This window comes from Mus caroli, unplaced genomic scaffold (assembly GCF_978045245.1).
Source record: "Mus caroli unplaced genomic scaffold, Mus_caroli_1 scaffold_6, whole genome shotgun sequence".
NCBI lineage: Eukaryota > Metazoa > Chordata > Mammalia > Rodentia > Muridae > Mus > Mus caroli.
In genome coordinates, this window is record NW_028227261.1 from 13,293,165 (window position 1) to 13,313,011 (window position 19,847).

Below are 19,847 nucleotides of genomic sequence, written 5' to 3' on the forward strand. Positions count from 1 at the left end.
AAAACTCATGGATTTAAATTGTCTCAGACTATTCATAGAATCTCATAAAGAACATCTTGGTACATTTCTTATTAAAAAAGAGAACTGCCAGTTGTGGTTGTGCACATATTTAATATCAGCTCACCAGAACTCTACAGAGGAAAATAAGACCCATAACAAGCAAGTCAGACAGAGCTCCATGGAATCAGATCCAGACACAGTAGCCAGGCTGGATGATGAAGAGATGGACTAAACTGAGTAAAGAGATTATAAATTCCATAGAGAAATCCTCTTCTCCACAGCCTGCTGCGAGTCACCTCAATATCTTAAAGATGCTGCACTACACATGAAGGTTGGGAGACCTCCATGAGGACCAGTCACTGGGAATCAGGATGGTGTTAGGACATATTTCTCTGATGAAGTAAAACTCTTCTTACCTAATATATAAACTGTTCTTGAAGTGTAAAGACCTAGATAGCTTAAGGTCACATCTTGTCTTTCTCACTTTGATATCAGATCTCTGAGTGTTTATATGTTGCAAATAATGCTTCCAGCTGAGTTTAAATACAAGGACATAGTTCCTGAAATGTGACTGTCTTGGTATTCACTTGGTCCTCCTATTCTTGACTGCTGAAGAGACCTGTGTTCTCCATATATCACTCAGTTGTTATGTGAATGTACTACATACAAATTTGTTTTACAAAACTTGAGCACTTTTTGCAGCCCCATGCTTTGGGTTCCATTTATGAGACCTGTTCATTAGATGCAAGGAAATGCTCAAATATGACACTGACTTAATTATGGTGATGAGGAATGAAGAAACCAGACACAGGTACATAAATACTGTGAATTATTAGGCTCTGTGTTTTTATAGAGATATATCACTAATGCAGAAAGTCATTACATTTATTGTATGCAGTCCACAGAGGGGAACAATATCCTCATGGATGTATGCCTCTATGGTAACACACTACACAACTACAAAAATTCTAGAGGAGAAAGAGTGATTGACACTTTTTGCAGATGCAACATTCGTTCACCATCTCACAGGAGGATCTTGCCTTTAGTGTGTCTCAGACATTAAGGTGATTGATATATACATACTCCTTCCAGCAACATATAATAACTTAAAATTTTATCAATCCCCAATACTAAGCTTCCATTTCTACATTCCACAGTTAATCCAACAGAAAGTATTTTTCAAAAAAGCAATGTTGTGTCTCCAGATTATAAACATAGGACCCACCACAGTTATAGCATTGGGTTGTAGCAAAAGTGACCTCCTTGGGCTGTCTTTTGGCCCTGAGTATATTCAGGAGCTCAGGACAAAACTTTTCTAATCTGTGTGATAGTATTATATCTCTGCTATCATAGCACTCCAGAGGGGCAGAATACAGCTCATGAGTTAGCTGGCTAAGCTTGGATGTGTGGTATAGAATTTTTTTTTCAGGAAAAGCAGAGAGAGTTCATTGTCATAGAAATTGACTTCAGTGACTTGTTAACACTGACTTATGGCAGGCAGTAGGCTGTTGAACTGAGATTCTCCCATTTCACATGACTTCAATATCAGGCCTTCCAGAGTATGTCTAACTCTCTCAAGGAGAAACCCAAGAGGCTCAAGGAGTAAATGACTTAAAGGTATATTACTACGGTCCAGACATTTGAGCTCCAAAATATTCAGGCAGTAGGGCAGGTAATCCAAGTCTGACTGTAAGAGGTAACAGTCAGTGATGCAAAGTATCTCGAAGGGCTTTTTCAGGCACCTGGAGAGAGAAGAAATGTTTGCTTTCAGGCAAATGGTATTGAAAAGGGTGGATTGGATTAGCAGGTAAGCAGATGACATTCTCCAAAACTTATTCTGACTATACATTGAAGTCAACCCCACCCTGGACATGGCCTTCTGTTGTCTGCTCACAAAACTCAGACCATTCTAGTCAATATCCTGTCAATATCAACATGATTCAGGACCTGGCAGGAAAGCACACCAATGGATATATCAGGCCAACTTGGTGCATGTAGGAAGAACTACCTACTTCAAATAAAATTCAACTACTTCCTATTGCTATTTTTAGATGTTCTCAGAGGTCCTGTTCCTCCAATATCCATGATCCTGCCTTCACCATGAAATCCAGTGTTGCATATTTCTCATCTACTCAACCTGTTTCTGGACTCAAAACATGAGCAACGAGGGCAATGATTATGCCTGGTCATATATGTCTTATCTCAGAGCCCATCTTCTCTCATATGCTATGTTTCTAATATTGCTAGTTTATGGTGGCCAGACCATTATGGACTCCCTAGCTTGCAAAAATAAAAATAACCAAACAAAGGAAAGAGAAAATCAAAGAAAAACTATGTGCTTTCTGTGGTCTACTAGATCCCCTCAGTCCTTACATACCTGAGACATTCTTTCAGGTTGCCTTCTATAAAAGGGACATCATTTATACAGAGTTTCTTGAGATGGTTGTGTGTGGGAAGTTGAGATATCAATGTGATCACTTTCTCCTCATCAAGATTTCTAGATTCACCCATACTGACAGTACCTTTGATTTCATCTAGTTTGAGTGTAATAAGATTGTTTATCTGTTTCAGGTAAGGGTTAAGAAAATCCAAATCTTCCAGGCAAAGACAACATAACTCCAGCTCTTGTATACATTCTGCATGTACAATTTTGAAGATTTCTATAACTGTGGTGTTGGTTAAGCCCTGAATCTTCAGCTTTCTACAACATAGATGAATAGAATCTTTTCTCTGATGGGCCCACTGCAACAAGTATGTAGCACATTCACCAAGACTGCCCTCCATGAGTTTGAGATGAGTTATCACCTTCAATTCTTTCTTCACCCTACAGTCAGGCTGTTTCTGTTCCATGAACTCTGATAAGCCATCAACTTCATGGGATCCAGGTCATATTCCATGCAAACCATAGTCTGTATTCTTCCATTTGATCTCTTTGAGTTTGCACCTAATGTGGGAGAAATGAGTAAAATTTTCAGTAGGTAAGTGATGACATATACTATAGTCTTAATTTTTTCACATTTCACACTTCAGCTTTTTCTTTTAAAACTTTGCTTATTCCTGTGCCTAGAATAAAACCCTGAGCCTCATGCTGAGAAAATGAATAGCATTCTTTGTAAGAAGGACATCTTTCACGCTGTCTTACTTCCCTTCATTCCAGGCCCCATAATCTCAACCTCATTTCACTTGAACCTTTGAGGGATGCAGGGGAAGGTCCATTCCCCTTTGGGTGTGTTTACTCTTTTCTACCTTCACTATTAAACATTATTTGCCCAGATAGCTGAGACTGACCCCAAGGGACTACACCCCTCAAAACCTCTTCATCCAGAAAAGAACAATACTGACTATGGGGTGAAGAAAAAGTTGAAGATCAGAAGCCTTTGATCCAACATTGGACAAATATTCTCTTTCCCTAGTTGCTCATTCTCAGCACTCAGAGAACCTTCCTCCAACCCCAGATGATCCTGCCTACCTGCAATGAACCATTTTTGAAGTCAGTATATCTATTCCCTGAAGAAGAGCCTTCAATGTATCCAGGGTCAGGTTCTTTATCATCATTCCTACAGAAAGGTATGGGAAGGGCCACAAGGGTATCATGGCCTTCAAGATCTTAGTATGACCATTAATGAAGGCCTCCTCAAACATCACTGGGAACAGCATATTGGGTAGGTCCTTGAGAGCAGAAATGGCCAAGGCCTCCTCCCTCAGTAGCCTCTGACTTGCCAGTTTCATGAGGGAGGGTGGGGAGTTGACATTCATTGTGTCTTCTTCCAAAGAGTCATTCTAGGGAAGCCAGGAGAAAAATATAGTACTAATGACAAGAAACATCGGAAGCCTTTTGGTCCACTCAGGGAAGTATGAGGGCTAGATCACTCGTGCTGAGGATGCAGAACTCAGTTTACCAATTTGAGCATGCTCAGTTGTTTTTTTTTTCTTTGTTCTTTGAAATAATAATAATAATAATTTGATATAGATCTTTACCGAATGACCTATATCTTTTGGCTGTCCTAAAACTTGCTTTATAGACCACAGTAGACTGAACCCAACAGAGAATTGTGTGCCTGTGCCTCACATTTTCTGGAAATACATGTGTGTTCAATCACTGCTCAGCCTGTGCCACCATAGTATGTCTATCCATAACTTCTTGGTCTTGATTGCTTTGATTTTAAAGCCATAGTTCTCTATGGTAGTGTGAAGGGTCTCCATAGTTTCCTAGTTCCCAAAATCCACATCATATTGCAGGCACTGCTGGGGGAATAAATCCCACTGGGAAGGGATCACTAGGATCTCTGAAGCCTCAATCAGTTGTTGGATGATGAATAGACTGTGCTTAGCTATCCAGGCCCTCAAGGAAAATCAATTTCCAAAGTTTCCACAATCTTCATTTATCCAGCTACATTGCATGGAATAAGTTACAGCATCTTTGACATTCCCATCATTAGTTGTTGACATCAATCTTTGATTATGACCATATAGGCCTTTTGGAGAAGGTGTTGGTAAGGTTCAGAACTTGAGGTCTGAAAACTACAAAGCTAAGTAGAGATGGAAAGAAATACTAAATTTAGTAACCCTTCAGTAACCACTGGCATGGTCAGTAACCCTTTATAAAACATTGAGAAAGAAAATACTATGAGGTGGAAATTATAATTCATATGCTGCAGGCAGGAGGCTCACTAGCTCAATGTCATAATTGGTTCCTTCTACAGCACCAGAACAGATAGTCTGAGACCTGTAGAACAAGGAAATACACAAAAAAGGAAGGAAGGAAGAAAGAAAGAAGTAAAGAGGACCAAATTGTTATTTTAAGTGATATTCAGATTTTTCACTGAACAATCAATAAAAAATTGCAAGATTCTTCCTGAAAATTTGAACACATTCTGCATTTCTTCAAAAGAATAGATCATATATCAATCAGCAGATAGGAATACCTTAATTATTTTTTTTATTGGTTTGTTTTGTTTTGCTTGTTTGGGACATGATCTTATCCTCAGCTGTTTGAAACGTGCTATATAAATTAGGCTGCCATTGATCTTAGAGAGTATCCAGCCTCTGCATTCCTGTTGCAGTCAAGGGTGGGTACAGAAGAAGAGGAAGGAGTGAGATGTGATTATGATATTATATCTGTTAAATACACACACACCTACACATGTACATATATCATACATACATACATAAATGTACATGTACATAGACACTACATAAACACATATATGTATGTATGTGTATATATAGGGGTTTCCTGTAAGTTTGAGGACATCCTGAGTTCCATTACAATAAGAGACTATTTTCAGAGACCAGATGGAAATACCATTTTTTTGGGGGGTATTTTTTGTTTGTTTGCTTGTTTTGCATTATTTATTTAAGTATCTATTTATTGATTTGATGTATATGAGTACACTGTCCCTGTCATCCAACCCACCCAAAGAGGGCATCAGATCCCATTACAAAGGGTTGTTAGCCACCATGTATTTACTGGAAATTAAACAGAATCCCTTTGGTAGAACTCCAAGTGTTCTTAACCATTGACACATCTTTCCAGCCCCTTGTTTTCCCTTTTTTTTAAAGACACATATAATATCTGGCTATTTTGACACTCACAGCCTTCCTCTGCCTCCATGTTGCTGGGATTAAAAACACACCAAAGGATGCCAGGTTTGAAGTGGCATAAATGTAATTACCCAAGTCTCTTTGAGTAACTCACATCTGACATTCCAGCCTAGAGTGCCTAGAATTGAAGGTCACCCTTACATTCTTAGTTAGACTGTCTCAAGAAACAAAAGCAAACTACATAAAACTGAAAAATCCCACAGAAACCACTATGACCTAATTAATAATTAGATGTAATTGAGAACACACTTGGATATTCTGGTTAAGCAGACTCAGGTGGGTGAGGTAGGAGAATCTCTGTCAATTTAAGGCCTGGCAATCTTTTATTTATTTATTTATTTATTTATTCATTCATTCATTCATTCATTTATTTATTTATTTATTTATTTATTTATTTATTTATTTATGTGTTTGTTTATTTAATATTCCAGCCATTCCCTCCCTCCCAAAGTCCATTATCTAATTCCTCCTCCCTATTTCTTTCAAGAGGGTGATTCCCTTACCCCCATCCCCTCAGGCATTCCTCTTTTCTAGGGCCTCAAGTCTTTCCCACTGAAGCTTGATCAGGCAGTCCTCTGCTATATATGTACTGGGGGCTTTGGACCAGTCTGTGTATGGTGCCCTGTTGGGTGGCTCTGATTGTACAATCCAGGTTAGTTGAGATTGGTGGAATTACTATGTGGTCACCCTCTCCTTCAGCTTCTTCAATCCAGTCCCTAATTCAAAGGTAGAAAAATCTCTAATGACCAAAGCACTCAAAGAAATGTTCAAAGTCCTTAGCCTTCAGGGAAATGCAAATCAAAATGACCTTAAGATTCCACCTTATGACAATCAGAATGTCTTAAGATCAAAAACTCCAGTGACTGCACATGCTGGTAAGGATGTGGAGGAAGAGAAGACTCCTCCATTTCTGGTGGGGTTACAAAGTGGTGCAACTGCTCTTGAAATCAATCTGGTTGTGCCTCAGAAAATTGGAAACACGTTTACCTGATGAGCCAGCTGTACCACTCCTGGTCATATACCCAAAAGTTGCCTCACCATACCACAAGGATACTTGCCCATCTATGTTCCTAGCAGTCTTATTTGTAATAGCCAGAAGCTGGAAACAACCCAGATATTGCTCAACTGAAGAATGGATACAGAAAATGCAGTTCATTTACACAATGGAATACAATCTGGCTAATAAAAACTGAGGACATCAAGAATTTTGCAGTCAAACATTTGGGACAGGAAAACATCATTCTGAGTGAGGTAATGCAGACCCAAAATAACATGCATGGTATGTACTAACTGGTAACTGGATATAAGCCCAAAATTACAGAATATCTATGATACAAGTCAGGGAAACTAACATAGCAAGAACTCATCTTGAAAAGGAAGAACCACCAAGTATTACATATTATGAACAAAATTTCAAGTGAGGACAAGGCTAGACTAGGTTGCATGAGATGAGGTATCCTAATGGAGCTGAGGTGCTTAGCTGATCTGGACAATGGCAACAGATCACCATATTCTGGCAGGGAAAAGCTGCAACTGCAGGCTTCAAGAGATTGAGAGTTTCTCTGCCTACTATGACTCTTTATATAGCTTTCAGCTGAACCCTCCCTTTATAGCCAACACCCTCCCAGCCAAAGTGGGCCTCTGTTTCAATTGTCTCTAGCCACTTGCTCTTTTTCAGATTTGGATGCTGAAGGTAAATTAGATCAGATCCTTACAAAAGAAGATTCTTGGGCCAGAGTAAAGAACTGATCTATTGATGCAAAATGTTTTGGATCATGCCTTTCATCACAGCAATTGTAAAGCAGAGACAGGTGGATCTCTGAGGTCAAGACCACTTTTATACTCCACGCATATAGCACTTATCCAAACTCATTGTGACTCTACATTGAAGTCAACTACCAGGATATGGCCTTTTGTTTTCTGCCTACACAGTTCATAGCATGCTAGCCTGAGGCCTGTGAGTATCAGCATGGTCGTGGCATGGCAGGAAACCACAGCAATGGCTGTGTAAGGCCAACATGGTGCATGTGGGAAGGTCTCTTGTCAACTCCATAAGCTCTCACCCTTATCCTAGTCCCAGTCCAGTGATTCCTGTGTTTCCTCCTCCGTACTTGTGCCCCTCATGGAAAATGAGATTGAAAAAAACCAAGTTAGGGAGCACATGGGGGAGCCATCTTGATTCCTGGATCCCACAGAGACTGGTCTGAGCAGGTGAGAGTGTGGACTACAGAAGCTAATAGCGTCTGGGACAGGCGGAAGCCACAGAGCTTCTGGGGTAAACCCCGTTTCGGGCTCCAGACATCTGGGCACCTTCCCTGCCAGAGGAGAGTTGTCTGCCCTGCCTGGGAGGGTTTTGCCAGAGCACCTGGGGGAGCCATCTCTGGTCCATGATCTGTGAGAGACTAGGCTGTGTAGGTGAGACTGCCAACTACAGAAGCTACACATCTTCTGGGACAGGTGGAAGCAACACAGCTTCTGGGACAGGCCCTGTTTCAGGCCTTCATCTTCTGAGAGGAGGCAGGTCTGAACGCCAGATATCTGTGCAACTTCCCTGCAAGAGGAGAGCTTGCTTGCAGAGAGTACCCTGACCACTGAAACTCAGGAGAGATCTAGTTTCCCAGGTCTTCTGATAGAGGCTAACAGAATCACGGGGGGAGTAACAAGCTCTAACCAGAGACAAGTATAACAACTAACTCCAGAGATTACCAGATGGCTAAAGGCAAACATAAGAATCTTACTAACAGAAAACAGGACCACTCACCATCATCAGAACCCAGCACTCCCAGCTCAGCCAGTCCTGGATACCCCAACACACCTGAAAAGCTAGACCCGGATTTAAAATTGTATCTCATAATGATGGTAGAGGACATCAAGAAGGATTTTAATAACTCACTTAAAGAAATACAGGAGAACACTGCTAAAAAGTTGCAAGTCCTTAAAGAAAAACAGGAAAACACAACCAAACAGGTAGAAGTCCTTAAAGGAAAACACAACCAAACAGGTGATGGAATTGAACAAAACCATAGAAGACCTAAAAAAAAAGGGAAGTAGACACAATAGAGAAAACCCAAAGTGAGGCAACACTGGAGATAGAAACCCTAGGAAAGAAATCAGGAACCATAGATGCAAGCATCAGCAACAGAATACAAGAGATGGAAGAGAGAATCTCAGGTGCAGAAGATTCCATGAATCCATCCCATAATCAGCCTCCAAATGCTGACACCATTGCATACACTAGCAAGATTTTGCTGAAAGGATACTGTTATAGCTGTTTCTTGTGAGGCTATGCTGGGGCCTAGCAAACACAGAAGTGGATGCTCACAGTCAGCTATTGGATGGAACACAGGGACCCTAATGGAGGAGCTAGAGAAAGTACCCAAGGGGCTAAAGGGGTCTGCAACACTATAGGTGGAACGACAATATGAACTAACCAGTCCCCCACCCCACCCCCAGAGCTCATGTCTCTAGTTGCATATGTATCAGAAGATGGCCTAGTTGGCCATCATTGTGAAGAGAGGCCCCTTGGTTTTTCAAAATGTATATGCCTCAGTATGGGGGAGCACCAGGGCCAGGAAGTGGGAGTGGGTGGTTAGGGGAGTGGAGGGGGGTGTATCTGGGGGACTTTTGGGATAACATTTGAAATGTAAATTAAGAAAATACCTAATTAAAAAATAACAGCTATAACAACAACAACAACAACAAAAAAAAAAAAACAAAGAAAGAAAGAAAGAAAGAAGAAAAAACCAAGTTGGTAATTCTTACCTTTCTCTCCTATGTAGGCTTTCCCAACATTCATTTGTGTTGGATGCCTTTTTCTTTAAATTCTGACACTGGGTCTCACTACACAGCCCAGAATAGTCTGAAAGTCTACAGCATCCTGTCTCAGTGTGCAAAATCCTCATCTACCACAGAAATTAAGAGAGAGGAGAAAGGGAAGGACGGAAAGCAATGCAAGCTGAAGTATTCAGTGGCATGCCTCTCTCAGATTCACAGTCTCCCAGGGTACTCTTAAGTTAGCACATGGCTGCAGAGACGCTTAGAGAAAATGTAATGTTTTGGTTCACTTTTAAATTTCAGACACAATCTGAATGTGCAGCCAGGTGATAATCAGTTCACACACCTTCTACCAATTCTCCAAATTAGTATAATAAAGCCCACTGTCACACAGAATTTTATAATAACTTCAAAAGCAAAGAGTAAGTTCATACATATCAGAGATTCTCCTCAGTCCATCATTGACAGAATCAGTGTGTGGAAAGCAGGACCTAGGTTGTAGGGCATAAGGCAAGTAGTACTGCCTCATTTGAATGACTTAATCAGTGTCTTTTTGCCAAGACAATAGGCTGGGCACAATGCCTTCTCCTGAATAACCTTTGCAAAGGGAAATGGGATTCAAAGGAGCAGGGTTTGCTACCTGGTGAGACAAAGGTTAATTTTATCTGGGTCAGTTCTTATGAGAGCCTCCATACCCTGAGACTGATGAGTGTTTGGACGTGAGACAGCTAGAGAGTACAACAGTGCACAAGTAATTCTCTAGTATTGCAGATCAGGGATTCTGGCCTTCTGGTGATTTCTGGGATGGGGAAGACTTACAGTTCCTAGGACACAGCATGAATATATTGCATCAGAGTGCTTTACCAGACCCCTTCTGACTCAGACATGTCCCTGTGGACAGGTATTTTCAGTGATGTCCATAGCTCCTGGATACACAGAGCCTAAACGCAGCCCAAGGCAACACAAGGCATAGGAACCAACAGCTTCAGTCCAGTCCTATCAGCACACAGGTATTAGGCAGGAACCTGAAGCTGTAATTCAATCCTGTAGAAAACATCAGGGTTGCCAGTTGGCTTCAGGAGATGCCACGGAAGTAGCAAGCTGGTACAGGAATCTCACAGGCAGTTCTTGGCAAGTTTCACTCAATAGCAGTATTATCACAAATTGAGGTCAAGTTTCCTATGTAAGGCAAACCAATACATGGGTGCTGTTAGCACAAAATAGTGGCTAGAGCAATCCAAACAAAGCTCACTGTTGTTCTTCCACTGTGTGTGGGGTCATATATACTCCTTTATCAAGCAACCTTTACATTCTGCTATATTAAATAATCCCGTCACCTGTGTCTGTTTCAGGAAATTATTCTTTCATGTGTCTGCTTTAGGGAGACATTCTTTCACCTGTGCGTCTCAGCAAAATATCATTAAATATAAATCACTTTCCAATAATCTAGAAGTCTCTACTTCAGTAGGGATGTAGATGCAGGGAGATCTCTGAGTTGCAGGCCAGGATTTTCTACAGAGGAAGTTCCAGTATACCCATCAATACACAAATAAACTGTGAAAAGAAGGAAAGAAACAAAGAAAGAAGGCCAAAATCCAAAAAATGGAAAATTAGAATAAAAAAGCTTATATATGAAATGCATTTGTGAATATTTAATAACATGATTGTTTCAGTCTGCTGGGCATAAATAAAATACTGCTAATAATTTTAGTGCTCAGGTCTTTTATATGCATTTATTTATTTGTTTATTCATTCATTCATTCATTCACTTATACATAAATTTCAGGGGTGATGACCTCATTTGTCACACTTAAAGTTTTTCTCATTTTAAATAATGTGTATGTGTGCATCTTTAATGAGAAATGTTAGCATAGATGAAAATTCCCAGAGTCTAAAGTAGTTGGATCCCTCTGGTTCTGTAGTTTTAGGTGGTTGTGAACTGATATGGGCACTTGAAATTTTACTAGGGTCTTTTGAAAGACCAGTCTGTGGTCTAAACATGTGAGCCATCTCACAAATATTAATGAAGATGTGGTATTACTTTCTACAGATATGAATGGCTTGGGAGTTCCTATATAGACCAGGTTAGCCCTGAACACAGAGATTAGCTTAGCTCTGCTCTTTGAGCACTGAAATGAAAGGATCACACAGGCATGCTTGACTAAGAATTTGTTTGTTTGCAAAGAGAAAGTGACAACACCATTTCTACCTCCTGTTTTGATAAGTGTGAGCCAACATCCTGTCTCAATTTCACTGTGTTTTTAAAACAGGCTCTGACATGTAGTTCTGGCTTTTCTGAACCTTTTTATACAGCCCAGGCTAGCCATAAAAACACAAAGATCATCCTTCTTTATCATATATGCTGAGACTAAATATGTGTTCCACCATATATGGTTCAGCTCAAATTATTGGCATCCATTATTTAGGGTCCTGGCTGGTTTCTTCTCAGACTCCCTCTTTTGACTTAAGGACATCATTTCTATCCATGATGCAAATTGAAAACTGTTTTAAATGACACATAAGCCTTTGCTATGTTTGGATCATTCAGCAGAAGCTGAGAAATTGTCATGAGACTGTTTGAACCTTGAAGAAATGTTGCCTCTTTGGAATGTCTGCACTTGGTGCTATGTGAGAGCTTGCAGCTACACTCATCTTAGGTCTAAGACACTCCTGGCAAACCTGGAGTTCTTTTTTTGACTATGGCTAGCCAAGGTCAAAAGGGACTGAGAATTTTTTTGGTTGTCTGCTCTCATGAGCAGTTAGGGCAAGATAACCTTGGTAGCTTGAATCCTTTCCCAACCCCAATTAATTTCATATAATATTTGAATAAAATAGCTAGAGTGAACTAGCTAGGGGTCAGTCCTGCTGAGAAGATGTACCCCTTGGCACCTTCAGAAATGAAGGCTTAGCATCTTGGTGATCTTCTCTGTCTACTGTGCCACCTACTACCAACATCAATCAACACCATCTGGAGAATGTATGTACAGACCTGCTGCCCCACAACCATAATTGCAAGCCATCCTCCTGTCTCAGCCCTCTTGAGTAGCTAGCTAATACAACTGAAGAATGACAGAACATGCAACTCAGCTATATATTCAGGAATAATGCACAGTTGTGACAATGTGTTTGTCACAAAGTCCTTGGAGGATAATTTTTGGAGGTTCTGTGTGCATGTCTAGTATCAGAAAGAGAGTAACGCCAATGAGACACACACTTAGAACCTTGTGCACTGCTTTTAAAAAAACTCAGCCAGGTGTGTTGGTTTAGAACAGTCATTCTATCAAGTGGAATGCTCAGGCAGAAGTTGTGCGGGGAATTGGGGTTTCAGATTAACCTTAGCTACATATCAAGACTTTGTCTAAACACATCCTAATAATTAGTACATAAATATCTACTAAATGAATGTTTGGGGAGTTTAGCTAAAGGGCTCTTGAGTGTCACTCTAGTTTTAGTTTTGTGCCTTTACAAAAGGAAATCTTTAGTCTAGACACTTCCAATAAATTTGTTGTGATCTGCCTGTATCTTATTATGGAGTGATGAGATTCATGTGTGTGAATTGTAAACATGGCGATTTCTTTCTTTGCTTTGACACTAAGGCTCTCTATATAGCACTGAAGGTTCTGGCACTTTTCATGTAGTCAAGGCTGGACACATATTATTATTCTCTTCTTCTCCTTCTCCTTCTCGTTCTCCTTCTCGTTCTCATTCTCCTTCTCCTTCTCTTTCTCCTTCTCCTTCTTCTCCTCCTCTTCCTTCTCCTCCTCCTCCTCTTCCTTCTCCTTCTCTCTTCCTCCTCCTCTTCTTTCTCCTTCTCCTTCTCCTTCTCTGCTCTCACCTCTCCTCTCTCCTCTCCCTTCCCCTCCTCTCCTCACCTCTCCTCTCTTCTTTCTCTCTATCTCCCTTTCTTTTCTTTCCTTTCCTTTCCTTTCTTCCTTCCTTCCTTCTTTTTCGATTTATTTTCTTCTTTCACTCTCTCCCTTCTCTCTTTTCCTTCCAACCTTCCTTCCTTCCTTCTTTCTTTTTTGTAGGGCAGAAAAAACGTTTATTTTTTTTCCTCAGAAGAAACAGAAATTAGGGATACATCTACAAACCACATTAACTTTCAGTTGTTCACAACCCTTTTTGGATCAGCTGTTAAAAAATGTTAGGGGCTCTAACCAGTTTGAAGATGTTCACTCCAGACAGAATGTACATGGAAGATGCTTGAAGATTGCATGTTTTTTTTTCCCTGAGTGATGTGTAAGACAAACATAATTTACTGGGAGACATCTTTCCAAGCATCCCCCTCCATCTTCACATTGAAGGATATGCATCAAGCATTCATCTAGTCAGCACTCAGACCACATGCTACTTCTCCCTCTCAATCAATCTCGTTCCCAACCACTTGAGCTCACCAAGTCTTCATGGCTCTGGACCTAAAATACCTACTATGATCCTGTCTGTTATTCAGGTTTCACCCCTTGTGAGTTAAGAATTCAGGCTCCCAGTAAAGAAAACTTCCATGACTGTATTATGAGAGGCTAACCTTTTTGTCACCTCAGCCTATGGGGTGTTTTCAAATACATAAAGTGTTGTCAAGTCCAAAGAGATGAACATCAATAAGCAAATTAAGATCAGAGATAAATATAAAAGATACTAATCACTCCAGCAAGATGGCCTTATGGATGAGATGGGCAGGCAGGACCCTTCTTCCCCATTACATTCTTAGTCTTATGTTTCATGCCAATTTTTATCTTCAGCCCTGACTAAAGTCACATTTTGAGGCTAAAGCTTTCTAATGACCCCAGCTAAACACCTCCAGTTTACAAATGGCCTTTGTATAACTGGGTTTAACAAAACCTGTTTTTCTCTAAACTTAAGTGAACATATTACACTTGGAACAAATTATAATGCTATGATGAATCTCACTCAATTCTTGAAATCCTCAAGGGTACCTTTGATGCTTTTCCTATCAAAAATAGGATAACAATGGAAAACATGCCAATCCAAGAATGCCCATACATGGTCACTGTTGGTCACAGGGCTCAAAGAGGTAATATTATCCTCTAACAAGAAAGTTGTGCTAACTTTGATTGAGATAGGGGAGGGATTACTTTGGTTCGAAGTTTTGGGGGTGTGGTAAGAGTTCTAATGTAGGTAAATAAAATGGTCAGTAAAGAACCCAGGGAGGAAATGTATATGACTATATCTATAGGGTATAGAGACATATAGAGCCAACATATAAATGAAGGAGTGTAAGTATAGATTAATCCCATACGTCAGGTGGGACACCTAGATAGACCAATACAGAAATTCAAATCAAAGCTTAGCAATCATTAAAAAGAAATACATTTTTTTTATTGACACTAGGCTTAAACTTGTATTAAACAAGTAAACCCTGTGACTAGCACATGGCTAAGATTCTAGCCTACTTTCCCAAACCACTTTACAATTTAGTAAGTTACCAGTCGTTCAAATGTCTTACATCTGCCTGTGATCTTTAAATTAAAAAACAAAAAACAAAAAACAAAACAGATTGTACCTTTAATCCTGCATAGTTATAAATCTGATTTGTTCTACTACAACCTGTCCACCTGTACTAAAGGTTCTGCATATCCTCTAGAACTGACTATGACAAAGTTTAAATTAGAGAATAACTTTGCTGCCTTCAGATAGTAACTGATAATGGGACGTGATAAGACTGCTAAGCTTCTATAAAGCAGGATTTCACCAAAATGGCAGTCTACACATTGAGAAAGTATCTTCACCAACCCACACAGATGGGTTTAGATGTTGACAGAGTGGTAACATCTAAAATTTATAAAGAAATCAGGAAGTTAGACACCATCAACACACATAACATAATTTCAAAATAGGGCACAAAGTTAAACAGCAAATGCTTAACAAATGAATCTCAAAAGATGGTGAAGCAATTAAAGAAATGTAGAAAGTTCTTAGTAATCAGAGAAATACAAATCGAAACAGCTTTTTGTTTCCATCTTACACCCATCAAATTGGCTCCAATCAAAATTCAAGTGATAGCACATGCTGGCCAGCGTATAAATAAAGCAAAGGGCACACTTCACCTTTGCTGTTGGAAGTGCAAACTTGTACAATCATATTGGAAACTATTTGACAGTTGCTCAGAAAACTAGGAATATAGTTCTACCACAGGATGCAGCCATTCCACTCCTTGGCATATACCCAAAAGATGCACCACCATATCACAAAAACCTTGTTCAACTATATTTATAGAAACTTAATTCAAAATAGACAAAAACTGTAAAAAGACTAGATGTCCCTCAACTGAAGAATGGATAAAGAAAATGTGGTGCATCTACACAATCAAATATTATTCACATGGTGAAATATTATTCAACTATGAAAAAAAAGTGGCATCATGAATTTTACAGGCAAATGGATGGATCTTAAGAATATCATTCTGAGCAGGATAACCCTGTCCCAAAAGGACAGGCATGGTAAGATTTCACTTATAAGTGGATTACAGAGTCAGAAATGTACTGCTACAGGGGCTAGAGAGTTGGCTCACTGGTTAAGAGCACTGACTGCTCTACCAAGGCTTTGAGGTCAAATCCCTGCAACTACATGGTGGCCCACAACCATCCATAATGAGATCTGATGCCCTCTTCTGGTGTGTCTGAAGACAGCTACAGTGTACTTACATATAATAGTTTTAAATCATTGGAACAAGTGGGGCCAGATTAAGCAAAATTCCTGAGTTCAGTTCCCAGCAACCACATGATGGGCACAACCATCTGTACAGCTACAGTGTACTCATATACATAAAATAAATAATTTTTTTTTGGCTTGGATGCATATGATTTGATATAAAGGTTTTGAACTTTTTTTATTACGTATTTTCCTCAATTACTATTTAAAATGCAAACCCAAACGTCCTCCATACCCTCCCCCCACTTCCTTACCCACCCATTCTCTTTTTTTATTTTTTTTGTCTCTGGCGTTCCCCTGTACTGGGGCATATAAAGTTTGTGTGTCCAATGGGCCTCTCTTTCTAGTGATAGCCGACTAGGCTATCTTTTGATACATATAAAGCTAGAGTCAAGAGCTCCGGGGTACTGGTTAGTTCACAATGTTGTTCCACCTATAGGGTTGCAGATCCCTTTAGCTCCTTGAGTACTTTCCCTAGCTCCTCCATTGGGAGCCCTGTGATCCATCCAATAGCTGACTGTGAGCATCCACTTCTGTGTTTGCTAGGACCCGTCCTACTCTCACAAGAGACAGCTATATCTGAGTTCTTTCAGCAAAATCTTGCTAGTGTATGCAATGGTGTCAGCGTTTGGAAGCTGATTATGGGGTGGATCCCTGGGTATGGCAGTCTCTAGATGGTCCATCCTTTCATCACAGCTCCAAACTTTGTCTCTGTAACTCCTTCAATGGGTGTTTTGTTCCCAATTCTAAGAAGGGGCACAGTGTCCACACTTTGGTCTTCATTCTTCTTGAGTTTCATGCGTTTAGCAAATTGTATCTTATATCTTGGGTATCCTAAGTTTTGGGCTAATATCCACTTATCAGTGAGTACATATTGTGTGAGTTCCTTTGTGATTGGGTTACCTCACTCAGGATGATGCCCTCCAGGTCCATCCATTTGCCTAGGAATTTCATAAATTCATCATTTTTAATAGCTGAATAGTACTCCATTGTGTAAATGTACAACATTTTCTGTATACATTCCTCTGTTGAGGGGCATCTGGGTTCTTTACAGCTTCTGGCTATTATAAATAAGGCTGCTATGAACATAGTGGAGCATGTGTCCTACTTACCCGTTGGGACATATTCTGGATATATGCCCAGGAGAGGTATTGCTGGATCCTCAAGTAGTACTATGTCCAATTTTCTAAGGAACTGCCAGACTGATTTCCAGAGTGGTTGTACAAGCTTGCAATCCCACCAACAAGGGAGGAGTGTTCCTCTTTCTCCACATCCTCGCCAGCATCTGCTGTCACATGAATTTTTGATCTTAGCCATTCTTACTGGTGTGAGGTGGAATCTCAGGGTTGTTTTGATTTGCATTTCCCTGATGATTAAGGATGTTGAACATTTTTTCAGGTGCTTCTCTGCCATTCGGTATTCCTCAGGTGAGAATTCTTTGTTCAGTTCTGAGCCCCATTTTTAATGGGGTTATTTGACTTTCTGGAGTCCACCTTCTTGAGTTCTTTATATATATTGGATATTAGTCCCCTATCTGATTTAGGATAGTTAAAGGTCCTTTCCCAATCTGTTGGTGGTCTTTTTGTCTTATTGACTGTGTCTTTTGCCTTGCAGAAACTTTGCAGTTTCATGAGGTCCCATTTGTCAATTTTTGATCTTACAGCGCAAGCCATTGCTTCTCTATTCAGGAATTTTTCCCCTGTGCCCATATCTTCAAGGCTTTTCCCTACTTTCTCCTCTATAAGTTTCAGTGTCTCTGGTTTTATGTGAAGTTCCTTGATCCATTTAGATTTGACCTTAATACAAGGAAATAGGAATGTATTGTTTCGCATTCTTCTACATGATAACAACCCGTAGGGCTAGCACCATTTGTTGAAATGCTGTGTTTCTTCCACTGGATAGTTTTAGCTCCCTTGTCGAAGATCAAGTGACCATAGGTGTGTGGGTTCATTTCTGGGTCTTCAATTCTATTCCATTGGTGTACTTGTCTGTCACTATACCAGTACCATGCAGTTATTATCACAATTGCTCTGTAGTAAAGCTTTAGGTCAGGCATGGTGATTCCACCAGAGGTTCTTTTATTCTTGAGAAGATTTTTTGCTATCCTAGGTTTTTTTTGTTTTTCCAGATGAATTTACAGATTGCTCTTTCTAATTCATTGAAAAATTGGGTTGGAATTTTGATGGGGATTGCATTGAATCTGTAGATTGCTTTTGGCAAGATAGCCATTTTTACAATATTGATCCTGGCAAACCATGAGCATGGGAGATCTTTTCATCTTCTGAGATCTTGTTTAATTTCTTATAAATAAATCTTATTTTAGACAACAATGTACTGCTGCCTGTGCCTGAGTTACTTGAGTTCTTTATATATATTGGATATTAGTCCCCTATCTGATTTAGGATAGTTAAAGGTCCTTTCCCAATCTGTTGGTGGTCTTTTTGTCTTATTGAGAAAGGAGGAAGTTCTAGAGTGTTGAGAAACATGTATATTCTTTGGTGTTTCAGTAAAATGTTGTATAGTATTTGTTATGTCCATTTGTTTTCCAATATCTGTTAGCTCCTGTGTTTGTTTGTTAACATCTTTTATCCTCCTGATTTAATTATCATCTTGGAGGCTCACTGACTCACTCTGCTAACTTAGTTCTAATCCTAGATGCTTCTAGCCTCTGTACAATCTCATTTAGATCGAGAATGTTTTCAGCCTTTGAGATTTTCTGCTGAACAAGCTTAGCCTTTGTAATACTTTTTGAACCGTTACTGACTGTTTCAACTCATCTTTTCTTCTTCAAACTCTGCCTGAGCTGATTAATTCAATCTGAGTTCTCCGGGCTTTTGAGTGCATTTTTCTCATACTAACTTAAAAAATATGTATTAAACTCATCCTTTTCATTCTTTGGTTCATTTAGTTTTCCCATGTATGCAGCAAACTCACTCTCTGTAATTTCTCTCTGTAGAATTGCTTCAACCTAAGAGCTTGCTCTCTGTGTCTGTACAGTCCCTGAAGTAGTTTCTCTTTCCTCTTTATGTTCATGAGGATTGGGCATCTTTCTTTGATTTGTCACTTTGTCTGCCACTAAATTAGACATCACTTTCAAAAATGGGTTCTTCATTCTACAACAAACTAACTTTATCTTAATTTATTTTTTGTTATTAAAGGTTTTTACTAAGCGTGCATCCATAGCCTATCCAAGAGATTAAAGGTGTGTGTTAAGTGCTTGGTCACACCACATGTAGAATTTTTTTCTGTAAATAACACAGTATCAGGTTTCACTGTGTGATCAGCTATTCTGAAATATTTCTTTGTTTAGTTTTGGGATAAATCGCATGTTTGGCAGTGAAAGTGAGCAACTCCTGTAGAGACAAGGAATTCTTTGAACTCTAAAAAGGAGATAGTAGCAGATTGGATGAAACTCACAGCACATTATTGTATACCACCTAGCTTGGGCAGTTCCATCATATCACAGACATTCAGGAAGGTTTTGGTAGTGGTGGAGCCCTGAATATGGTGTGTGTGTGTGTGTGTGAGAGAGAGAGAGAGAGAGAGAGAGAGAGAGAGAGAGGGAGAGAGAGACACAGAGAGAGACACAGAGAGAGAAAGAGAGAGAGAGACAGAGAGACAGACAGAGAGACAGAGGGACAGAAAGAGAGAGAAAGGAGAAAGAGAAACTGTCATTGAGAATATTCCAGTGTTATTCCAGTGTGAATTGAATCACAGAGATGCATTCTTCCCCTCTGGATTGCTATGGAGACATGAGTTATATTGTAGTATGGAGTACTGTACAATTTTGTTCTAACCTC

The 19,847-nt window shown here is 39.8% G+C and overlaps 1 pseudogene; it reads right to left on the minus strand.

Moving 5' to 3' along the window:
• Positions 1 to 1,230: 1,230 nt before the first annotated feature.
• On the minus strand, positions 1,231 to 3,756 carry LOC110293445 (oogenesin-3-like; annotated as a pseudogene).
• Positions 3,757 to 19,847: the final 16,091 nt, after the last annotated feature.